The 24,568-nt window shown below is 37.2% G+C and overlaps 1 long non-coding RNA gene across 1 annotated transcript in view; it reads right to left on the reverse strand.

Annotated features, from left to right (window-relative positions):
- Positions 1–639: 639 nt before the first annotated feature.
- The window catches only part of LOC123619609 (uncharacterized), a 231,667-nt gene continuing 207,738 nt past the window's right edge, over positions 640–24,568 (reverse strand). The window contains exon 3 of the long non-coding RNA XR_012509854.1: positions 640–3,276. This is a non-coding gene — a long non-coding RNA (uncharacterized LOC123619609). The remainder of the gene's footprint in view (positions 3,277–24,568) is intronic.

Consider the following 24,568-nt stretch of genomic DNA (forward strand, 5'->3'; position numbering starts at 1 on the left):
TCCTTTTAATTTTTTTTCTGTTTCTCTCACCAGCCACTGTCTTACCTTCTTCCCACCCACTTACTGGTGCGGCTTTCACATAAACGCATTCTACAGTTGAAATAGGTAAGGTTCGCTGAAATGTCCATCTGGTATCTCCTATCAAGCCTGGCATGCTGGGTTAAGTATATGGGAATAGCATGTGAATGATTTAAACTAGTCTACTTTTGCAACATCTCGCATGGTGATGTTTCCTGGGAAGATGATTTTAACTGGTACTTTTATGCATTAAAAGAAAACAAAAAGCTTTCTAAATATTAAGGATACTTACAAAATATTAGGTAAGGATAAGTACTTATAATGACCACAGAGCGAGTACAAGTCACACGCAGGAGAGGCATATACTGCTTTCTTTTTTAATTTGAGGATATTGGCATTTAGAAGCCCCTCAATTAACAAATATATAAAACACTTTTTTTGTTAATACGGTAACTTCTGTTTTATGTTTAGCCAGAGTCCCATTACCCAATAGATATAAAAGGATTTAAGTCTATTTTTCTTTGGATATTGTACTCTGAAGAATTGTGACCTTAAACATTTTATGCGGAATGACTGCTTTAATTAGAGCATCAATTAGCAAACATTCATCACATCGCTGTTAAGAGTTATGCTATGGAGGTACTTGAAATTACAGACTTTTTTGCCCTTTTGCTCAATAACTTTTACATAAAATTAAGGGATACATATACAAGCATAATAAGTGTCTGAGGATACATTTCCTTTTGCTTGAAGTATGTTTTTTCCATGTCCTTGAATTTTCACTTCAAGCATACCTCCTCCAAGAAACCTTACTGGACACCCCCCTTTACATTAGATGCTTTATGTCTGTATTCTCATAGGACGGAAAGGGGTAATCAATATTGGGTCAAACTCTAAAACAACCCAAAGGTGGAAAAGAGCAGTTTGGCTTGGATATTTAGGGAAGTTTTCCCAAAGGAGGCACAGTTTATGTTGAAAACTGAGGGACTGCTAATTCTGGCTTTGTAGAAAGGAGATGCAAGGAACTTCTAGTGATTTTCAATAAAATCTAAAAGAGCGTGAGCCTTTCCAATCAGTTCAGAAAGAGTAAAATGTCCAATTACATGATGTTAGGACATGGAAAAGTTAAATTTATTTCCTTACTTCACACTAACAATAAAATTAATTCCACTTGAATTAAAAAAATGTAAACCAAAACTACTGTTTTGAATTATTAGATAAAAAATATCAGAGAATCACTGTATCATCTTGGTTAAACAAGATACTTTCTTAAAACCACAAAAACAAAAACTATCAAACAGATTCACAAATAACATCAAAATTTTAAGTATACCGAATAACAAAAGCTGGAATAAACAAAGTTAAATGAGACAGTAGCCTGGGAGAAATTGATTACAACATATATAACTAACAACGAAATTATACCCAGAATATATAAAGATCACCTACCATTAAATACAAAGCAAACAAATGAAATCTGTCATTTAGAAAAATATGCAAAACCAATAGGCAGAAGGAGTCACAGAGAAAAACACATAATTGCCTTATAAATATATAAAATAATGTCTAATATTTTTAACCAAAATTCAAAAAGTAGTAATAGTGACTTTTTTATCAGTATTGGCAAAAGTCAAAATATTTTATGCTATCAAAGTTCAGCAAAGTCATGAGGAAATTGGCACAATTATTTACTGCTGGGCGGTATGACTTGGTTTAGCTCATGGTAAGTCAGGCAGCAGAGTGAACACGGTTCATATTCATGGCTACCGATCAAGCCTGACTAGGTTTTTCCCCATTGAGAGGTATTTCAACACTGTATTTCTTAAAATAGATCTAACACAGAAGTCAGAGCTCAAACATAGGCCCCCTTTCAGTGGAAATCATGGCAGCCTGGACAGACACAAGGGAGACGCATGGAGAAGCTCACAGGCAGGAGTGGCATCCGTAGGGGTCCCTCTAATGCTCAAGGAGGCAGATGCAGTGGCTGTGGGGCCTCTGCAAACCAGCTCTGCAGTGCAGGCTGGGACATTGGTCCTTGAAGCATAGACTTGATTCAGGAAGAAGATTTTCCAGGCCTTCCAATCACTTTGTGAACCTCCCAATATCCTTTTAAAAATACTTCTTTCTGCTCAACCAGCCAGAGTCGGCTTCCATTGGGTTTAGCCAAAAACATTCATTGATAGCAATTTTATGGAAAAGGAAAGAAAGGTAAGGAAAGGAAAGGAAAGGAAAGGAAAGGAAAGGAAAAGGCAAGGAAAGGGAAGGGAAGGGAAGGAAAAGGCAAGGAAAGGGAAAGGGAAGGAAAAGGTAAGGAAAAAGAAAGGGAGGAAGGAAGGGGGAGAAAAAGTTGTCCCACCTTACATGCTGGTAATAACAAAATATACCACAGCACACAGCTTGAGACATTCTGACCATAAGTACACTGTGCAGTAATACTAATAATAAAAAAATGAGAAACATATATATTCCCATGAATTGGGAAATGGATAATAAGATATAGTATAGTCACACAACTAAATCTGTATTTATAAAAAACAAATTTACATAAAACATACCCTGTAAAAACACAACTTGCATGTCTTTTATTTTTACATAACTATCTGTATATCTACACTATTTTCAATCCAATGGGAGGCAGGGAGGTAGAGGAGAAACCAAAAGTGGAAAATGAGAAATTGAAACTCCAGTGTCGTTTATCATGTATCACATTTTTGTACCGGTCTCAAAATATCAATAACCAATGTTATGGTTGGATCTGCCCTTGTGATTCTCTTCTGATCGCATGAAACTCTTCCACAATAATCATCAGGAAATTTTGAAAAGGTAAAGACTTATTACTTACAAGACCTGGAAATCACACAGCACACCTGAGGCCACATGGCCAGCCAGGTCACTGGTAAAGGGAGAGAACCAGGACCTGGGCTTCTGCTTTTATTAGGACTGAGGATGGGGGCCCTAGAGTTTTGTGGGCTCACTCTTTACTGGTGAATTTAAAACAGAAGAGCAGAAATTTAAAGCACAGGAAGAGATTTAAAAAAAAAAGGGGGGGGGGAAACTAAGTGATCATTTATTGAAATCAACCAATCAGCCAAGACCTCTAAAACAAAGGAGCTCTCAGTTGGGGAGGTGGGGGGGTGGCCTGGCTCCTTACCTGGTCTTGTGGCTGGCAATGTGTTTATTCCAGATAGCAGTCTTTGAAAGGAATGCCCCTTTGAAATGGATGCCTCCGCTGTCACAGCTGAAGTCAGGCACTTGCTTCTACAAAAAAACAAAAAGGGGAAAAAAAAAAAAAGTCAGGGCTTACACTACAATCACTCAAAGGAAAATGTATTCCCATCTTTCTAATAAATTAAAAATAAATTTAAACACCAGTGTCTCTGAAATTCTTCAAAGAAGTATAAATAAAAAATAAACAGGCTTTATTATAAATGAGTACACATAAATCAATAAATTAAATTTCCAGTATTGATACTTTAATTGAAGTACGATGATGAGATATGATTGTATGGAAATGTTTTTTGCTAGATTCAAGACCTTCCAAGACCAACATTCACACTGACAGGAACTTTTGAAAGATGTTTGAAAGAAGATGATTTATACGGTCTCAAAAGGCAGAGTGGTACCTAGTTCTTATTTCAAAATGTATGATGTGTACCCACAAATGAGATTCGAAGTTGAAAGATCTTTTGTATCTAGAACAGCATCTCCTTTGCAAAGTGCATTTCTTTTAGAATCAAGATTAAGAAATACTACTATGTAAGGATGAGGTTTTTTTGGTTTTCCCCTATCCCCCGAAGATGTCAGTTTCTGCGAGAGTCAAATCAGGAGTTAAATTTACTTTTTAAAATGAGGTTTTCGAATTATAAAGCCGATTATAACCATGCCCCAGAGCCATCTTCTTTTTATTGCATTACCCTTACATAGAAGCCATCGTGATTCTGATGGCAGAGATTAGCTTGAGTAGGTGGTACTGAGTTAATTCATATCCCGGTTGCCCTGGGAGACCTAAATTTAAGCTGCCTATTCTTTTCCAGGGCAAGAAATAAAAATGAGTCGAGTGCCATTTTCCTGGTGCTGTGCATTTCAAAACCTAGGCTTTGTCTCATTTCTTCTCATAGAGCTACCATTTATTTGCATTTTCTTCACAAGAGAGGTTTTACACTGCCAACTTGGTTTGAACATCAGGAAAACCAAAAAGAGGTTGTAGAACATACAGCTTTAGAGTTTAGGCACTACGCAAAATGAATGGATCTGTGAACAAGTTGAATGGTGATTTCGCTCATTCATTCACTCGTAAATCATTCAAAGGCAGCACGTTTAAAAAAAATCACCAAGTGGGTTAAAATCATAGCTAGAGACTGCTCACCACGATAGTAAATGTGGGAGCTGTGCCTGCATCTCAGTGACCCTGCATTTGAGAAACATCTGCTGAGTGATTTCTCTGAGCCATTACGCCAGGCCCTGAGTGTACAAAGATAAAGACATCAGTGTCATTATTTCCAATGAGGATTTGCAATCTGGGTGATCAGATGTATACACTGATTTTTTCAAAAAAATTCAGAGCAAAGTGAGATGTGTCTTGGTATATTCCATAATTCCTCTAATGGCACTCTGCCTATATATATATATAAAATATAAATAAAAAACTATATATAAAAAAATACTTACCAAATATTTATCGAGTGAATTGATAGTTACAGCTAAAGTTCATTACAAACACCAAAGCATTCGTTATAGGACGTCCTTCCTTCCCAACCTCTTTGACTTGAGGAAACTAACGAATACGGAAGCAGGTCTATGGTTTTATTACCCCATTCACTGTTGTAATAGGATTGAAGGGTTCACGCTAGCTGCTACCCATATCAGAACTGATTAAAATCAACACACCCTTTGTGCCTAAAGTATTCCCTGTGGCTACCCAAAGGGAAATCTCCCCTGCTCTTCTGCAGCCTTTGATTAAGAAAAAGAAAGAGACAAGAAGCATAGTCAAAAGCTGCCTGACCTTTTTGTACAGAGCTGTTGTCAAGACTGTTACAGTTTGGCGCTCATATGATCAGAAATTGCAGCAGTGCTGCATAAAATAGAGTCAAATGACGGCTCTGCATGTAAAACAAGGCTCTGAGTGTCTCTTCCTGCGCCCTCCTCTGAAAGCCTTCTCCAGTGCTTGCTGTCTCCACGGTAACAGCATCACTGGGATCCTGTTGAAGTGTGTTTTGAAAGCTGCCTTTACCTGAGAAGTTTGCATATGACACAGCTGTCCATAATTCTGGCTGTCTCGGATTATTTTTCTATTGACAAAAGTATAGAATAGCATTTGCTTATGAATGATCAGGAACCTGTTTTTTCTTTAATTTTTGTGTAGTATTCCAAATAATTATGATGCCCAAAGTGTCATGATGCTACTTAAGTGTTACGTGTACAGTTTTAATAAATTAATAAATAAACAAAACTAAGCTTGGCCAAAGCATTTGAATTATGCTTCCAAGCTGCAGAAAACATCCATGGCGAGGCACGATCAAGAACCAGGAGGCATGAGTTTTTGTGCGGGTGCTGCTGCAGACTAGTGTTGTAATCTCGGTCACGTCAAGTCTGCCAGGACTCAGTTTTCTTATCTAGAAAGTAAGGCTAAAGGAGGTGAGGTCAAAATCATCTTGTAACCATCATAGACCAGTTCAGCTTGGCCCTATCATATCAATAACAGAACGTCAAACTTATCTTGCAGGGGCAATGAATCAAAACTTCAAGTCATGGAAAAGGAGCATGTGCAGAAGAGGAAATTTTGACTTAGAGATAATGCTGGAACCAAAGTTTCTCCCTCTAACAAAACCAGAGGACCAGGACATGGCTGGAACTCAAAGGCCAGAACTTTAGAAGAATGGGATCCCTGATCCAGTGTAAAAGCCCGTTTTCATACCTTACCATAAATGGTCTTGTTTAAAGTCCCTCCAATCAAAATCTGTCCTGCCAGCACTTCCGCATACCAACCGGTCCTTCCCTAACTCATAAATTTTGACTGAAGCCCAGATCAGGGAAACAAATTTGAGCATGCCCCCTGTCTTCTTGCTGGTGGACTTTGCAATCAAGCTCTTTCTTTTGTCAAAAGCCTGTGACATAGTATTAGCTTCTCTATCAGGCAGTGAGCAATTGCTCAGTGACACTCTATTTAACACTCCCTTATTCTCTCTATAAGTCAAAGAGGACTGGCATTACTGAAGGAATGATTGATTCCATTGTCCCATTTTTCACTGAGGATTACCTAATGCCCAATATTTTTTGTCTTTAATCATATTATCTATTTTAATCAATGTTCTGTCTCTAATATATTGTCCAGATCCTTAAAGAACACTGAGTCTGGCAACAGCATCATTGTGCATTTAATTTTTTATGTAAGTTCATAGAAAAGTCAATAAAGTGTAGATCTGTGCTGTCCAATGCTCCAGCCCCTGGCCACATGTGGCCATTCAAAACTGAATTGAGGTTAACTGGAATTAAATTAAGTTAAAATTTATGTCCTTAATTGCACTAGCCACAAGTGGCTAAAAGTGACCATAGTGAACATCACAAATACAGAATATTTCCATCACTGCAGATTCCATCGGACTTAGCTCAATTCTCATTTTTACCATAGGAGTGCCTTTCTCAGTCTTAAGCAAAAAGAAACAACAGCCTTGTGCCTGAGAATTCTGTCCGGTTTATGAACTACTGAAAATGTGACTTTGGGGGAACAAACTAGTATTTGCAAGGTGACATTCTAATAGTGAGTAGAGTACCTAACATAATATCTGAAAAAGTGTTTACTAAATGAATAGCCCAATGAATTGATTAGTTCATTCAAAGCCGCATTTGGTAATTTTTTTATCAAATCTGAGAAAAACAACTTTAAGAAAAATAATTAACTCTTTTAGTAGCAGCTGTTGAGAGAATTTTCCCAGTGAAATAAAACCAATGTCTAATATGATTTTAATAAATTTGGAACCATGGTCACAAACTCAAGTGCCTACATGGACAGGAAGGTATGAATTTAAGGGACTGGATGTAAGAAACTTTAAGGATTAGCAAGCCTGCACTAAACTGAGGAAAACATTCTACTTGTTTCATGAAAAAGAAGCTAGAAACCTAAATATTTATGTGGAATTTCTTAAGTTTAAAATGTTGGCAAATAATTATATTGCTATATCATCTATCTGTCTGTCTGTCTGTCTATCTATCTATCACCTATCTAATGAACTTGACTTGGTGTACACAGTACTATTCTGGGGTAAACAGTAGTTCAGGTAATTTTTTAAAGTTTTCTAAATCATGCATGAAATTACAGCTTTAAGAAGTTACGGAAAGTCCGAATTTTCATAAATAAAAGGTGACAATGTCAAGAAGTAAACTTTAAGGTCAACTTCTGTTTGCTTTTTCTTGAAAGAGCTTACGGTAAAGGCGACAAAAAAAAATGTCCTGCCAAAGGGATTTGGATTCAAGAGTTACTAAAATTGGAACTAATAGGAAGATGTGCCAGCTACTTATTTCTGCATAACAAACTACCCCAAACTTACTACACTAAATTTTAGAAAATACAATCTACTAAAAGGCTTTTTAAAAATCTTGACATAAAAAAGCATTTATTTTTTTAATTCATATATTCATTCCTTATTTATATTCATCAAATATTTATTAAATTTCTACCATGATCCAGGTACCATATTAGCTCCAAAGAAGACTAAGACACAACTTAGATGCTTATTTAATGAAATAAGAGCAACAGGTTTTCCAAGACATATTGTAGAGGAAAGGTTATGTGCAAAAGACATGGCAGGTGATGAAATTATGCCTGCTTTTCTAATTTATTATTATTTCTTAAAATTTGGGGGACTAAATAGGTTTAATTAGTTTCCTCGCAGGACCTCATATGCAGTTGCAGTCATAAAAAGGCTAGTGTTGGTGTCTTCCTGCAGGTTTTCTTACTCAGATGTCTGGCGGTCCATGGTGGTGGTTTTCTGGGACCTACGTGGGAGTGTTGAGCTGAACATTGATGTATGATCTTTCTAAGCAGCTTGAGCTTCCTCACAACATGGTGGCTGGATTCCAAGGATGAGTATTCCAAGAGAAAGGGGCAGGTAGGTACTGTAACTCCTTTTATGACATAACTTCAGAAGTCACATGTATTATATTCACCATAATCTATTAGTCAAGGCAGGTGCAAAGACCTGCCCTTGTCCAAGGAGAAGGTGCCCAGGCCCTGCCTCTTGTGAGGGGCTCGGTCTGGTTATAGAAGAGCATGTGGGACTGGAAATACTATTGCAGTTGTTTTATTGAAAAACACAATCTTCCACAGAGACTTACATGTTTCTTTTTTAATCTTTCTTTAAAGAGGCATTCATTTTGTTCAGTCATTTATTCACTCACTATTTTTCAACACTATTTACTGAATTTCTACACGTTCCAGATACTATGTTAGATTCTAGAAGAAAAAGACACAATCTCCAACTTAGAAGCTGATCTAAGAAAATAATGGTAACGTGTGTTCCAAGTTCTATTGGAAAGACAAGAATAACACCCAGAAGAAACACAGAAGGGGATGTAAACATGCCAACCTGTCTCAAGTTAGAGGTCAGAGCTTCCTCCTACTGTTATGCTTGTCTTTCTCCAACACACACAGATCAAATACTACCATCCCACTGGTTTCATCCACATACTGTACTGTTGACTGACTGAACGTTCACCAACTCTTCATAAAGGGTTTTAGCTTCTATCTTTTTTAACTCTTTGCATTCAAATTTTAGTAATTTTGTAATATTAGAAAAATTATATCTTTATATTGGAAGCTTTATTCTGGGTTGTACTCTTCTCTTTTTATAATTATGCTTTTTTAAAAGATTTGATTTTTTTTTAAAGAGCAGCTTCAGGTTCATGGCAAAACTGAGGGGAAATTCCAAAGATTTCCTGATTCTCCCTGCCCCACACATAAGTAGCCTCCCCCTTCATCAATATCACTTCTCAGAATGGCACATTGTTTTTTTTGTTTGTTTTTATTTTTGTTTGTTTGTTTTGCTTTTTTTACCAAGGATGGAATGAACCTACATTAACAAATTAGAATTCCCCATAGTTCATAATTTTCCTTATGGTTTGTTCTGGTGTTGCACATTCTATGGGCTTGAATAAATGTCTAACCATTATTGTAATAATCTACACAGTATTTTCACTGCTCTGAAAAAATCAGTGTTCTGTCTATTCTTCCTACCTCCCCTGCTCCTGATCTTGTCATTGTCTTCATAGTTTTGCCTTTTTAGAATGTCACAGAGTTGCAATCATACACAATGTGGCCTTTTCAGGGCTTCTTTCACGTAGTAACATGCATTTAAAGTCCTTCTGAGTCTCTTAAGGGCTTGATAGCTCTGGTTTTCGTTTGTTTGTTTGTTTGTTTGCTTTTTACAGTGCTGACTACTAGTTCATCTGGTTGTACTGCAGTTTATGTATCCATTCATACCTTCCACATACGGAGCTTTTCAACACCCCCTTACAATCCCCAAATTCCCAGCATTCAAGAAAGCAAAGTGTTTTGACAGCATGCTAATACTTTTCAGTAGAAGATTTAATATCTGCAATTCTCTCTTTTTCTGCCTGAGAAAAGTTTGGCTAGGGATACGACTGTAGGGCAAATAGTGTGATAATATTATGTTGACACACAATATTCGGAGGCCTATGAAGGCTTGCTTAGTTTGAATATCTTTGTACAGCCCAGCTGCTGGCTGTTTCTGGAAAGGGAACTTTTCCAGTAACAGGCCTCCTTTAAGAGCTGAGCCTTAGAGACAAGCTGAATCAAGCAAGAGATGTGGCATTAAAGATTGCGTACACACAATATAGGACACGATGCAGAACAAAGGAGTGGGAGCAGAATGTGGAATTGTTGAGTGACCTGCAAACTCAGCCCGCATATAAATACTACAAGTGTTCCCTTTCTAGTTATTTTTAGGATGTAGTTGAGAATGAAAGTTATGTATATATTACTTTACATTACCTGCAAAGTGCATTTACCCACCACAGAGGGAACTCACTCGACTTAAGGGATAGTTTCTCTAGACCGTGGAAAACTGTGACGAGCCTGCTTGACATGATGACTGAACTGAAGGGCTTTGGAGTCAGTCAGAATCGGGTTTCAATCTCAACTTTGCTGTTTTCTCACTCAGTGCCCTTTCGCCAGTTATTTATGTTCTCCTTTCTCAGTTTGCTCATTTGTAAAATGGTAAGCACCGTGGTGTTGACCTCTCACAAGACTGCTGTGAGAATTACATGAGTTAAGGGCTGAGAACAAAGCCTTATATCTGAGAAGGACTTGATAAGTCTTGATCATTTGTTACTACTTGCAACCATGGATGGCTTACTCCATTCTTCAATGAGTTATAAGACTTCATCCTTACAAGAAGGAATTGCTCTTAATCAGCCTCCAAGTTTGCACTGGACCACCTAGTATGTGCAAAGGTTTGGAAATAGCTAGTAATTATCCTGTAGGGCAGTGTCACGTAAATGGTCAGCATGTCTCTTTTTAAAACCACCCAGGTTGTTGTCTTCTAACTTCACAACCTGTAAGCTATGTGTTAGCCAGGTCCTATCTCCTATCAAGCCCAGTGTTCCCTGCAGATACATGTGGCATTAAAGCTGATACAGCAAGAAATAGACACCACTAGTTCTGCCAGTATGTGCTATGATATTAATTTCTTTTCTGCACATTTTTCTGCCTTTTCCAGGGCCACTGTCCCTATCAACTGATCATCTTGGCCTTTTGTAAAACCTGCCCTTCTCCTCACTTCATTCCTTAATATGGTCTTCTTTCTCTGGTGTCTGAAACACAGTGTCTGAAACTGAAATCCAGTAAATGTGGATTGAATTAAATTGAATTAGAAGTCTTTATTTCATAGGTTTATATATACTTAAATTACAGTCTCCATTTGAAAATATTTAGGGTAATTTTTTGTTAATGAACAAGTAGGAACTTTTTACTCCCCTGGTGTCTTTAGATGCCACAACAAATAATAAATAAGTAAAAGGTTGAGAGAAAGAGAGGAATGGACAATGCAAGGGAAATGCCATAGCCTGAAGCCAGCAACCTTGAAGGACACCTGCCAAATACTGTTATGCCTGTGACAAGGGAGCATGCTGAGAGCTTGCACACGGCACCTCGGATGGCCGGCAACATACAGATTCCTGCAAAGTGTCACTGTCCTGAAAGGCACGTTCATTAGGAGCAGGGAATCTAATGCTGTGGAGAAGCCACTATGAAGTTGGGGAATGTCCCTATAGAGACACAGTTCAATACCACAGAATGTCAAATGAAAGGTGAGATGACAGAGAAAACATGCAAACGTGATCTTTCTATTGTCTATGGCCGAACGTTCTAGCTGAGAGGTACAAGAGGAGTTAAAGTAAGGTGGTGAAGGATGAGGGGGCTATAAGCATTGCACTGAAATCCGTAGATTCTGAAACATGAAAGGCTTTGCTATAATGGCACTGAACTCTCGAACAGGGGACATCTGCTGTCTTCCCCAGGGTGAAGGAAGTAACATATTGGATGAGACAACAAATTCCAAGTAACAATTTCTCACTCAGGCTTGCCCGCTCCCTGTGTTACTCCTTAGAAGGCAGCTAGTCCTTTGCAAGAGTATGAACAAATATATAAGGAACCAGCATGAGTCCCATGAATAAAACCAAATCTGCATGATAAAATCTGGAAAAAAAATAAGCATTTTTAACCGAGAAAAAGCACAAGCAAAGAATGAGTGAAAAACACCTATCCCATAATATTATTCATAGTCCCCAAAATTATAGACAATGTGTGCTATGGTCAAGAGGAGCTAAGCAATTATAATAGGTTCTAAAAGAGAAGAGAAGACAGTGAAAGGAGATGCAGAGAGAAGGCGCAAAACTCAGGTAGCAATTGAATATGTAAAAATATGTATATGATACATACAACCCAAAGACAACAGGCTAAGTAAAATGAAATGAATAGTGACGTACAAGTGATACCATGAGGAGGATGCTACTTGGGGAAGAAGGAGATTTCCCATCCACATAACCATTGTTACTAAGAAAGAGAATATAATAAATAAAGGCGAAAGAGAAAAACTGTTAAACATAAAATAAAGTTCTTCTAACATAAAGATCTCTATATTAAGTTAAAAATGGCAATTGTGTTCTAGGAGAAATTGGTAGAAGCAATCGCATTAAGATATATCTTATGAAATTAACAAAATTTGAAGGAAAAATATCATTTAAATATGCTTGGAAAAAAATACTTTTGCAAGTTATTTTGGATGGACGGCATGGATTCAGGTGTTCCTCATGTTTCTCTGAAGCCAGAAGATAAAATAATAGATGGAAGTTGAAAGGAGAGAGAGTGTGATTCAAGGGTTTTAAATGCAGCCCATTTGGCCTTAAACTTGAAGGGCAATAAAAAAAATACTTTCAAGTTTGTGAGATCTTAGGGACTCACACACCCATGTGTTTGTCTTCTGAAAAACTACCTGGTGATAAAACGTAGCCAAGGCTGAAAATATATTAAAAATAATGAGATAAGAAAATGGGAATTGTGGTGAAGAGCCAGAGAAACACACTGAAGTGATTTATATACCAAATTTAACAACTTTTCGAACATGTTTGGGTAATAAACTGTGATAATGATATAGTCAATACAGAATGACATAATAAAATATAACAGATCAATAGGAGGAATACGGATGTCATCTTTCAATAGTACAGAGTCAACAGACACTATCGAGTTATACTATAAGGTGTCCAGTCTCGTAAAGAAGTCAAGATATTTTTCCTTATCTTTGGAGGAATCATCTAAAAAAATTATATGCCTTCTTTTGAAGAAAGACTTTTCTGGAGCTCAGTAGGATATACATATCTTCTGTTCCATTTGGTTTCTTTGCATTTGGTTAAACTTAAGTAAAACTAAACCACAAGTACTACTTAAAATATGTATCTATTTATATCTATATCTATATGTATCTTTGTACCTTTTTGTGTGTGTATATAGCCATTGTTCAAATGTCCGCAATGGTTATTAATGGTGGGATTTTGTAAATTTTCATTTTTATGTTTGTATGCATGACTTGATTTTTTTTAAAATGGGTATACATCATTTCTTAACAGTAACAAAATTCATTACTCCCTAAAAATTATTAAAATAATAACATTTATCTCAAAACAAATTCATTTTTAAGGATGTCTTCAGAAACCAGAGAAGACATTCCAGTCAAGGGTCCAAGCTTAATTTCATTTGTAAGTATAAGCTGACCACAGCTCTTCAGAAACCCTCATCCTGATGTGAAGTGTGTGTGTGTGTATTTAAGTTGTGGAAAGATTGTTTCAGATTCTGGTGGACAAAATCACATCAGTATCAAGGTTTCCTTCATGAGCAGTTGATAAAACCAACAGATTTCTCAAGCCTGTCAGTGTGAGAAAAGGAACGAAGGGTGTTACCAGGAAGGTCCTCTTTGAGACTCCAGGTAGCAGCCAGGGCACGCACCATGGAGTCAAGAAGACACGAGAACCTGAAGCCAATGCATTTGACGTTCTCATAAGAGTCTCAGGGGAGAACAGACATGGAAATGAGAGAAAGGCTCATTTGTGACACAGTCATGCCTGCTGCCATGGTTTTTCAGCAGAGGCCACAAAAGGCCTAGGGTATGAATCAGGTCTAGCCAAGGCCCCAGGGAATAAGTAAGAGGCATCAGACTTCCCTGTTTGGACCCTGATAGCTTTTCCTTCCTCAGTAACCTCTCATGGTAAACACAAAACTAGGATCTTTTCTTTTCCTTTCCCATTCACTATTATTCTGAGGGCCCGGGATAACTGCCCAGATATAACAGCCAAGGGCAAATCCATGAACCAAGCTTTTTGAAATTACTTTTGTTTCCATCAGCTGACCTGTGGATTTAAAAGGTGTGACACCGCCCCTTGTTTAGCCTTGGAAGGATCTGATCACTAGGCAGAAAGTAAATGCACTAGAGAAAGCAGAGAGAGAGAACTGCATCCCAATTTTGTGCTTCAACATATGACAAAGGAAACACCACTTTTGTTAATGGGGACAGTTAATGACTTTTTCATCAAATAAGGATAATAAAGTAAGTGTGTTGTGCCTTCCCACCCTTAATTTGCTGAAATTTATTTAGCTTGTGATCAAATATTTTTGAGGTACCTAAGGAAGGCTTCCGACAGCTTTGGGGAAATACTCTCATGATGGGCTTGTAGCAATCGTGGGTCTAACGCTACAACTTATACTTTGCAACCCTTTTAAACTCCCTTCGTGGATAATTTTAATTATGCTGTCCAAAGAAGCAATACTTCATTTGCTGAGTTTTGCTCTTAGCTTTTCCTTTAGCACTCAAAAAACAAAGCAATTTGTTCTACCCTGTTGCAGATTTTAGAAGCTGTGTTTTAGACTTGGAAAGCTTAGGGAGACTCCTGAGTTCCTACAAACACTTCTGCTCTTGGTATATTTTAATTACATGCTTGGGCCCTGAAGGTACTTGAGCACATGACCCTTGGCTTCATTCTCTTGGTGGATTTTCCCCATGCAGTACAGCCTCCTCTGGAGATTTGACTCAGATAAGCACGCTCTGAAGCCGTAACACCAAGTTACAAGAAGTCAGCGACCATCTCTGTATATGGCTTATATAACTTAGGACCCAGCATAGTGACAGATTTAGAAAGTGATTAATAAATAGGGTGTATTTTGTTTTCAATTTTTAAGGAAGAGTAAAAAAAAAAAAAGAAGAAGAAAATCATAGAACTGATGGGGAAGCCAACTATGATATGATGTTTTATGGTAGTTCTGTATTGTGTCTACTTAGCTAAGCTGGAAATGTTTTCCCAAATCACCTTTTTTGAATGATTTCAGGTAGAGTTGTCCAAAAAGAGAAATTGTTGGGAGATTTGTCCAAAGTGGGAGAGAAGCAGTGCCCTCAGATGTAGCAGAGGCATTACAAGGAAAGGGAGACTGACGAAGAGGGCTGGCTAGTCCCCCCTTGTCCTCAGCCCCCTTTACTCTGTGTCCAGCTCTCCTTGCTGACCAGGGCTCTGCTGGACAACAGCAACCCCGGGTCCTCTGCCAGACAAAAGAGGTAACATCTCTCTGCGGACATCTCCACCAGCTCTCCTTTGAGACCCACCATGGCAGCTGACTCTGGGTGGCTGCCGACGTGCCCTTGTCCACTCTCGCCGGGGCCCAAGGAAGGCTTTTTCGACTTTTCTCCGATCCCCCAGCTTCCCCTTCCGGACCCCTATCACTGTAGTTCCTTCAGTAATAACAGAACCTCTTAGTCCTACAGTAAATCCCTCATTCCACACTCATTTCAGTAGTTCTCTTTCTTTGGTTGAACCCTGATGGATACATACGTTAATAATACAAATCCTGGAATGAGTAAAGCGTTCTAAGAGCAAAAGTATAATTTTCTATCCTGTAGAATCCTAATTCTCTCTCTCTCTGTCTTTCTCTCTCTCGCACACACACAGGTTTTTGAATATACCTGGGTCAGGCTTTTCCAGCAAGATTCAATAAAACCCTGTTTCTTTTCACAATCTTGACAAAGTGGTCATTTAATTTGCACAGAAAAACAAACAAACAAACTCATTCTTATCTACATAACTTACAATCTTTTCCTAGCCAGGCACTGTTTTTCATTCATAATATTGGTCAAAATAGCAATCAAGGAACAAATGAATGGTTTGCTTCTGTGCGAACATTCTGAGTTCTGGGTCTGCCACAGAAATTATTTCCATATTCTTCTCTGACAAAAACACTAAGTGACATGTGAAAAAATACATACCCAACAGTAGCGTGGCTTGGACTGTGACCAAAACATGTTCGTTTCTCATAGTAAGCCACTGAATGGCTTTAATCTGAATTTTGCCGATCAGTTGAGGAGGTATCTGGGATCCTCATTTCAATGTCTGGGCTGCTTTTACAATAAATGATTTTATAAGTATCTCATTAGCGCTGTCAGGAAATATTTTATTGGCCTTAAACATGTCATGTGCTCTAGTTTTATTACAGTATTAGGTGCAATATCATTTTTATCCTTCAGAAGACTTTCATGGTATGTGAAATCTCTGTCATCACATATCTGCCATTACCATTCTAATCAAAGAAAGATCCTTTTTTTTTTCTCTTTCTCTTTTTTTTAAATTCATTTTTATCTACATTCCCAAGTTCTTGCCTCCCTTCATACTTCTATTTGGTTATTTTATTTTTAAGGTTTTGTTGTTGTTTCTTGATGTTTTCTCTAGTTGAAAGTCACAAAACATCCTTCACATCCTTTTTGTCATTTCTTGTCCTCATAAATCTGCGTCTGTACCATAATGATTTTGTGAATTACAACACTGAAGATGCTTCCAGCATTCTTCGAATGACTACATTATGGTTCCAAATATAGGAAGAACATATTTCATTCACTTTTTATTGTCCTAATTAATAATATCTCACCTTATCTGGGTACCTTTGACCAGTGCAATTCCATTAATGGAAAAAAGAAATTAATAATAGAAATTATTTTTATCAATAGTATCATTTTATCTATATATGTGACTTAGGGAGTTTATTATTCAGATATTCATAGAGATCTATGTGCTTTGACAAAGCGAATTATGCATTTTAAATATTTTTAATAAAATATACTTCACTTATTAAATGGATCTGGGTAATAGTCTAATTTATTAGAAATATATTGGCCCCTTTATGAGGATATAATGTTTTATCAGACATAGTAAATAGTATGAAAATGAGTATATATACTTATCAGAAAGGAATGAGGTTCAAGAAGGTTTTTTTAGAACTTATATAATATGTTGCCCTCTTTTCTATGATTCCCTGAGAGTGATTCCAATGCTGTTAACCCTTTTGGGGCTGCTCTCTATAGACAGGACAATAAATATCCTTTACTGTGAAAGATTTATTTTCTGCACCAACATAATCGAGTCAATCGATAAAGTATGTTTCCCCAGGCACTCTGCTGTGCCCAACACACTTCATCAACAAGTGTGCATTAAGGAAACACCTCGATCCCCCTGTGGCAGACATGGTACTTTACAGATGTAAAATATAGTGCTAAGAACTATAATAATAGCCAAGTGCAGATAGTCTGAAAATTAAGTAGCTCAGTCATTTCTTTCCTATACAAAGTTACTTGGACATTTAAAATCTGGAGTCTAAGTTTCCCAAACCTAAAATGGTTGATGCTATAAGGAATTTTTAGCAGTGGCATCAGCAACATGATGGTATAGGAGTTTCCAGCACTCCTCGTCTCTCACTTTGAACAACCATCCACACATGAAAATACCCTGACAAGAGCCAAGGATTCCAGGTGAGAGATTATCCCACATGGGTGGAGCACAGAAATAAGAAGAAACACGTTGCAGAGAAACACATTGACACCACCCCCATCATCCCTGCCCCAGGCCTGGGCAGCCCCTACTGGACAGAGAGAGACCCTTCCCACAGGGGATGGAGACGGCAATGAGCACTGGCAGCACCAGGCCCTCACTGGTGCCACGCCAGCCACTGGGGCCCCACAGACCCAGCCTCTAGGCCTACTGTTGTGGCCTCAGGCTCCCAGCAGACCCCAACATCAGGCCTATTCCCATAAACCCATGCTTCTGCAGACACAGCCTCCAGGCCAGCTCCCTTGGGCCCTAGCTCCCAATCCCACTCCCTGTCCACCCAGTGCCCAGCCTGCTTCCATGAATCCAGCCTTCAGGCCACCACCTGCAGCTCTAGGCTCAGGGTTGACCCCAATGCCAGACTGACCCTTGTGGACACAACTTCAAAACAGGCTCTGGTGGATCCAGGCTCCACACTCTCCTCAGCTTCCAAGGGGGCTACCATGGCTACAGGCTTCTAGGCCACTCTGGTTCCAGGCTGGGCCCCACAGACACAGCGTCTAGGCCAAATGGATAAGTTCACAGGAACACGCAACCTACCAAGACTGAGTCATGAGCAGATAGAAAATCTGAACAGGCCAATAACAAGGAGATTGAATCATTAATCTAAAACCTCCCACCAAAGAAGAGTCCAGGACCTGACAGATTCACTGGGGAATTCCACTACAACTTTTAAAAATGATCAGTGCTAATCTTCAAATTCTCCCCCAAAATTGAAAAAATAGGAACACTTCCAAATTCATTTTATAAAACTAGTATTATTACCTTTATACCAAATCCAGATAAGGGCACTACAAGAAAAGAAAATTACAGACCAATATCCCTGATGAACATCGATACAAAAATTCTCAACAAAATACCAGCAAACCAAATTCAACAACACGTTAAAAGGATTATACACCATGGTCAAGAGGGATTTATCCCCGGGATGCAAAGATGGTCCAATGTATGCAAATCAATACACGTGATACACCATATTAAGAGAATGGAGGATGAAAATTATATGCAGATGCAGGGAAGGCATTTGACAAAATTCATAACTCTTTTGTGATAAAAATTCTCAACAAATTAGGTATAGAGGGAACATATCGCAACATAATAAATGCCATGTATGACAAACCCACAGCTAACATCATACTCAATTACAAAAAGCTGAAAACGTTTCCTCTAAGATCAAGTACAAGACAAAGATGCTCCCTGTTGCCACTTCTGTTCAATGGACTGGAAGCCCTAGCCAGAGAATGAGGCAAGAAAAAAAGAATTAAAGGCATCCAAATTGCAAAGGAAGAAAAAAATTGTCTCTTTTTGCAGATGACATGATCTTATATATAGGAAACCCTAAAGACTCCACCCAAACACTGTTAAAACTAATAAACAAATTCAGTAAACTTGAATATACAAAATTAATATACAAAAATCAGTTGTATTTCTATATACTAACTATGAGCTATCAGAAAAAGAAATAAAGAAAGCCATTCCATTAATAATAGCATTAAAAAATACTTAGGAATAAATTTAACCAAGAAGTTGAAAGATCTATATGCTAAAAACTAATAAGACATTAGTGAAAGAAATTGAAAAAGACACAAATAAATGGAAAGATATCCTGCGCTCATGGATTAAAAAGTTTAGTATTATTAAAATATTCGTATAATCCAAAGCAATCTACAGATTCAGTTCAATCAAAAAGGATAAACAAAAATAATTTTTAAATATAGAGTTCTCCACAGCAAATTAAGATGGACAATAACAAACATTTAATTTCTTATGATAACATATAATGGAAAAGAATCTGAAAAGAAAAAATATATCGATATATGTATATGAATAACCCAATCACTTTGCTGTACACCTGAAACTAACGTTGTACATCAACTACACTTCCAAAAAAATTTTTTTAAATAGTAAACACTCTGTAGCTAATGTCCTTTTTCCAACAATGAAACATTTGCTTTATCTTCAGATTTATTGTCTTTAGGCCTTTACAGGAACTGAGGTATAGGATTAGGTAATAACCACAATACACCATCAATACAGCATAATAAAAAATGATGCAAATTCCTGAGCTACACCACAGTATTTAGCTTTTCTTATATCAACTTTACTAAATACAGCTGTTCTTTATAATAGTCATTGTCTCTTTCTCAGTCCTTTTACATTGGTAAGTGTGTAATTAAATAAATGAAGCCAAATGTTTTGTCTTTGTGCTTATGCAGTAAAATATTTTCCCAATGCCAATCGATATAAAAGATCATGAGTCTGCCTTTCTTCGTCACTGATCTAAGTTTGCCTATGATAATTTTGTCACAGTTGAAATTTAAATCCTGCCTTAAGATTTCTTAAAATTTCAAATTATAAAGAATTTGTTAAATATAACTTACTGATAAAAATGAAAAATTGGATGAACGTGGAAAAGTTAAATTATTCAGGCATATTATATATTACTATAAAGCCAGTATAATAACGTTTTGTAAAAATGTATTTACTGGTATGAAAGAATAGTCCTGATGTATTGAGAACTGCACAGAAGAATACATCGTTAGATTTTGCTTGTATTGAAGGAATACCTAGATCTCTCCAACGTTTACCTTTAAGTGGTGGGATTACGGTCGGGCGTCGTTACCTTTTTTATGCTTACCGAAGGGATGATGTACATTTTCTAAAATAAATATCAATCATTTTTATATTAAGTAGGAAGTATTTTTATCATTTGGATGCATGACTTATTTTTTAATAACTCAGAATTGAAGCTAGAAAGAATGAATATAATTAATGCAGGAGAATGGTATTCTGCTCAGTCAGACCCTCCAGTTCATTTTCCCTTATTTGGGTCTGCCACGTTTCAAGAAATGATTCTTGTGGGTGGCTGAGATACACACACACACACACACACACACACACACACATACACACACACACACACATATACATACACACAAACATATATGTATATATGTATATGTATATGTATGTATATATGTGTATATGTATATATACGTGTATACATATACACACACATATATATATATATTAGGTTTCTATTACTGATGTAACAAATAACCGCAATGTTGGCACCTTAAAATAGCAGCCATTTATTAGCTTACTGCTTCCTTATGGAAGAAGTTCAGCTGGGCAAAACTCGGTTCTCTGTACAGAGTCTCACAAGGTCAAAATCAAGGTGCTGAACAAGCGTGGGCTCTAACCTGGAGGCTCCAGGAGCCATTCTATTTCTAGGCTCATTCTGGGCTTTGGCAGAGTTCATTTCCTTCTCACTCTCTCCATGTGGCTCCCTCTACCGTTAAGCGAGCTAAGGCCCTGCTTGAGAATGTGGAGGATAAACATTCAGGGCTGAGCCCCTTTCTGGCTCTCTCCTTCAGAGCTAGCCCAGTGTAGATGGAGTGCATTCTGGACACTCTTTACAATGTGGTCAAAGACCTGGGAGTGCAGGAAGCCCCACCCATGGTTGCTCCATTGAGCCAGCAATGCTGTGGAGGAATCTGCCAAATTCAGGCTGAAGCAAGCCAACGGACCTGCAGATGTGAAACTACATACTTTAAAAAGCGTCTTAGGTAATTGAATGACACTTTGATTCCTGTCTCCCAACTGTTTAACATGTTTGACTCTAACTTGTTGCTAAACTCAGTACACACTCAATACTTTCAAACTTTGCAAGCCCCCAAACTCTATGGCTCAACCCATGCAAAGTTGATTAAACTCTGTGGTTTTGACTCTTGTAGCCAAAATCAAGTAAGAGTGATTAAATAAACAACTGCCAATTCTGGATTTATGTTGCTAAGTGGTTTTCTCACGGACAGGAATGCATGTCTCCGATTATCTAATGTGCCATATTCTCTGGGATAAGGGTATGTGAACATGCAAATAATTAGGTAGGAAGTTGGTTGATGAGCCCAGATTTTAAACAAAGCAAACCAGCCAATCTTGAGAGATGTTCCATCTAGGTCAGGGGAAACTCTGATGAGATGTTTTACTTTTATATTTTAGAATAAGAGAATTTGTGTTTGAGAACTGGCCCTTTGCCACTTACAGTACAACCTTGGGTGAGTTTAACTTTTCTAAACCTCAGTGAAGTCATCTCTAAAAATGAATAATGCTGCCTACCTCATAAATTTGTTAAAGAAATTAAATGAGATGACAGATGTCACAACATTTAAGCCAGTGCTTGCTAAATAATATTTGTGTGTATACATATATACACATATACATACATATGTACATAGGCATATATATGCACACACATTATATACTGAAAACATATAGAGTATATAGACTATATCATTAAATATTATACTTCAATTCTTGTTCTATAGTATCTTTTTTTGGTCTCTGATAAATGGTCTCTTCGCACTAGTGCAGGTCTTATTTATTTTTCAGGTCTATTAGTGTAATTTATTTTCTTATAGCTCTTTTTCATCAATCACGTTTCAGTCACATGATTATAATTTGGCTATCTTGTTTGGACTTGGATGATTTGCTTCCCTCTTTTAAAAGATCCATTTCCTCTCTTACATGATTTTATAGCATCCTGTGTTTTTCTCTACGTACTTCATCAAGTTGGTAATTTTTCTCTCTGCTTGAAGAACAATACCCATCTTGTTTACTGCAATATCTAGCAACCAGCACAATCCCAGGTGCGTAGTTGGTTTTCAAGAAATAATGAATGAATAAATAAGAGAGTAAATGAATGAATTAATGAATGCATGACAAATATTCCCAACTGAACTCTGTGTTGGTGCATTCTCAAAATACATTATTTTAAGTTTTGGGGGCACTCTGTACTATTTTCCTTCCAGATTCATTAGTAAATGATCTAATAGTATTAGCCTGGGATCATAAACTCAGATGTCTTCAAGGTCTGAGAAGTAATATAAAGGAAGTAAAACGGGCCATGGCTAAAATGACAAATGGTAATTGGCATTCTATCTCCATGTCAGGGAGGCAGTAAACTGCAATAGGGGTTATGGTAACTGGAAAGGTTGTGCCCTGTCTAAAGATAAGAGACCCTTCTCAGCAACAGTTGATCTTTGCTACATGGAAATACAAGTCAATTTGTTATCAATTTTTTAGAAAAGAGGTCAGAAATATTTTTGTCTTTGAAATCTCTTATTTGCAGTGTGAGCTAATTTTTACATAAACACTGCACCATCAAATACGTGGTTGAATTAGCTAGGCTGTGTGTTTAGATGTGATCCACAGACTCCTGGAGTTTGCCTCTGGCTTAACCAAGCAACCACACAGTTCTCTTCTTATGTTGTATGATCAGTGTCTTCCGAAACGATCTCTGATGGCACGTTCTGAAGGGGAAATGATCATTTGTCAAAATTCATGTTTGAATAAGACGGAACAGTGGGTTGGTTTCCCTAACTGTTTGGAACATCTGATGGCTTTAATTCTCACTTGGTGAGTTTTCCTTACAACTCAATTTTCTCATTGCTATCTCATTGTTTAAAAACTTAAAAAATATTAAAGAAGAAAACGGAGCCTTTCCACAATGACGGCAAAAATGTTTCCAAGGCTGTACTGTCAGCCACGGGCAGATGTTAACATCAGCATCCCTGGCTTCTGGTTTGGAAGTTACTCTCTCTTCCTCAGGAAAGAGTTTTGATTGAAAAGCTCCTTCCTCCGCTGCTGCCCCGCAGGGGAACATGGATGAGTGTCCCTCAGCCACGGAAAACAGCGTATCCTTGGGAGAGGGCTTTCTGTTTACACCTCTAGAATCTCCTCCGGGGTGGGAGAGGCAGAAGAGAAACCTGCTGCAGACTCACCACTTTGATTTCAAGCAGTACCACTACTGATTTATGCTTTTCCACACACCTTTGCTGTTGTTGACAAATGATTTCTATACCAAAAAAATTTTAGAAAATTATAATATCAGGACATTTCCATTCTCCTTGCCATGTACTGCTCTGCAGGCTCCATGTAAAATTTGCTTATAGTGCATTTCTCAGTTATCCCAAATTGTAGACAGTAAGAACTACTATTTTAATCAAGATACGTTCAACTTCTCTGATAGTCAAGGAAAAAAGGTTTAAACATATAGATAACATTTTCCATGAAGAGTTTGTGCATTTTCAAAATAATTATACACAGCACTGTGAGTGTTTTGAGTCAATATTTTTTAATTTTTCTAATCAGAGTATTTATACTGGAAAAATATATATTTTGAGGACAGTTTAGCAAGATGCATTCGGGTTCTTAAAAGGATCCACTATCCTTTGCCTCAAGGAGTCATCTGTTAGGGATTCATTCTAAAGAAATAATTAGAAAGACAGAAAGATTTCTCTGTTTATTACAGAATTTTTAATACATTGAAAAATTTTAAACAATTTAATGTATGTGTATAGAAGAGTTAATAAATGCATTATAAAGCCGTGCCTCGTAACACTGTGTAGTTATTATATATTATGTTGTATAAGACTGTTTAATGACATAGAAAGTATTTTTTATGTATTAGGTAAAAATAAAAGTGCCAAAATATAGGGTCATAGTGTCATATTAATTTTGTATTTAAAAATTTGCTCATTAATAAACAAGACACATGCAAAAACATTTTGTTTATAGAAGTCACTACTAAAAGGGAGAATTACAGTTAATAAAGAAAACAATCCTTCAGTTTTGGTTTTCTGCATTTCCTAAATATTCTATTGTGAACACGTTTCTTATAGTCTTCCCCACCCTGTAAAAAAAGGGATGTTATATAACAGTGACTAAGACACTATCAATGGACTAACTAAAAGGATAATTTCATTTTTTAAAATTTTATTTTGTATGGCTTTAATAACTAAGGAACCAATGAGACTGTAGAAGAAGATGTTATCTTTTATTAAATGGATTATCCTATAATGGCTCATAGAAATCAAGACCAAGAGGAGGCTCCTCTTCACTGAGAGGCTCAGACAATGGAGACACTTTGACAAAGACTACAAGACTAACTAATGTCTTAGTTCAAAGTCATCACACAGGCTTCAACTGTCATGCTACTGCAAGTATTAAATTGTATCTCATTACTCATACACACACACAGAAAAGGTCTTAAGAACAATAGATCCCAAGACATGAAACTTTCAACAAGGCAACTAACTCTAAGGCACTTTTATCAGAACTT

Source organism: Camelus bactrianus, chromosome 10, assembly GCF_048773025.1.
Source record: "Camelus bactrianus isolate YW-2024 breed Bactrian camel chromosome 10, ASM4877302v1, whole genome shotgun sequence".
NCBI classification, from domain to species: Eukaryota; Metazoa; Chordata; class Mammalia; order Artiodactyla; family Camelidae; genus Camelus; species Camelus bactrianus.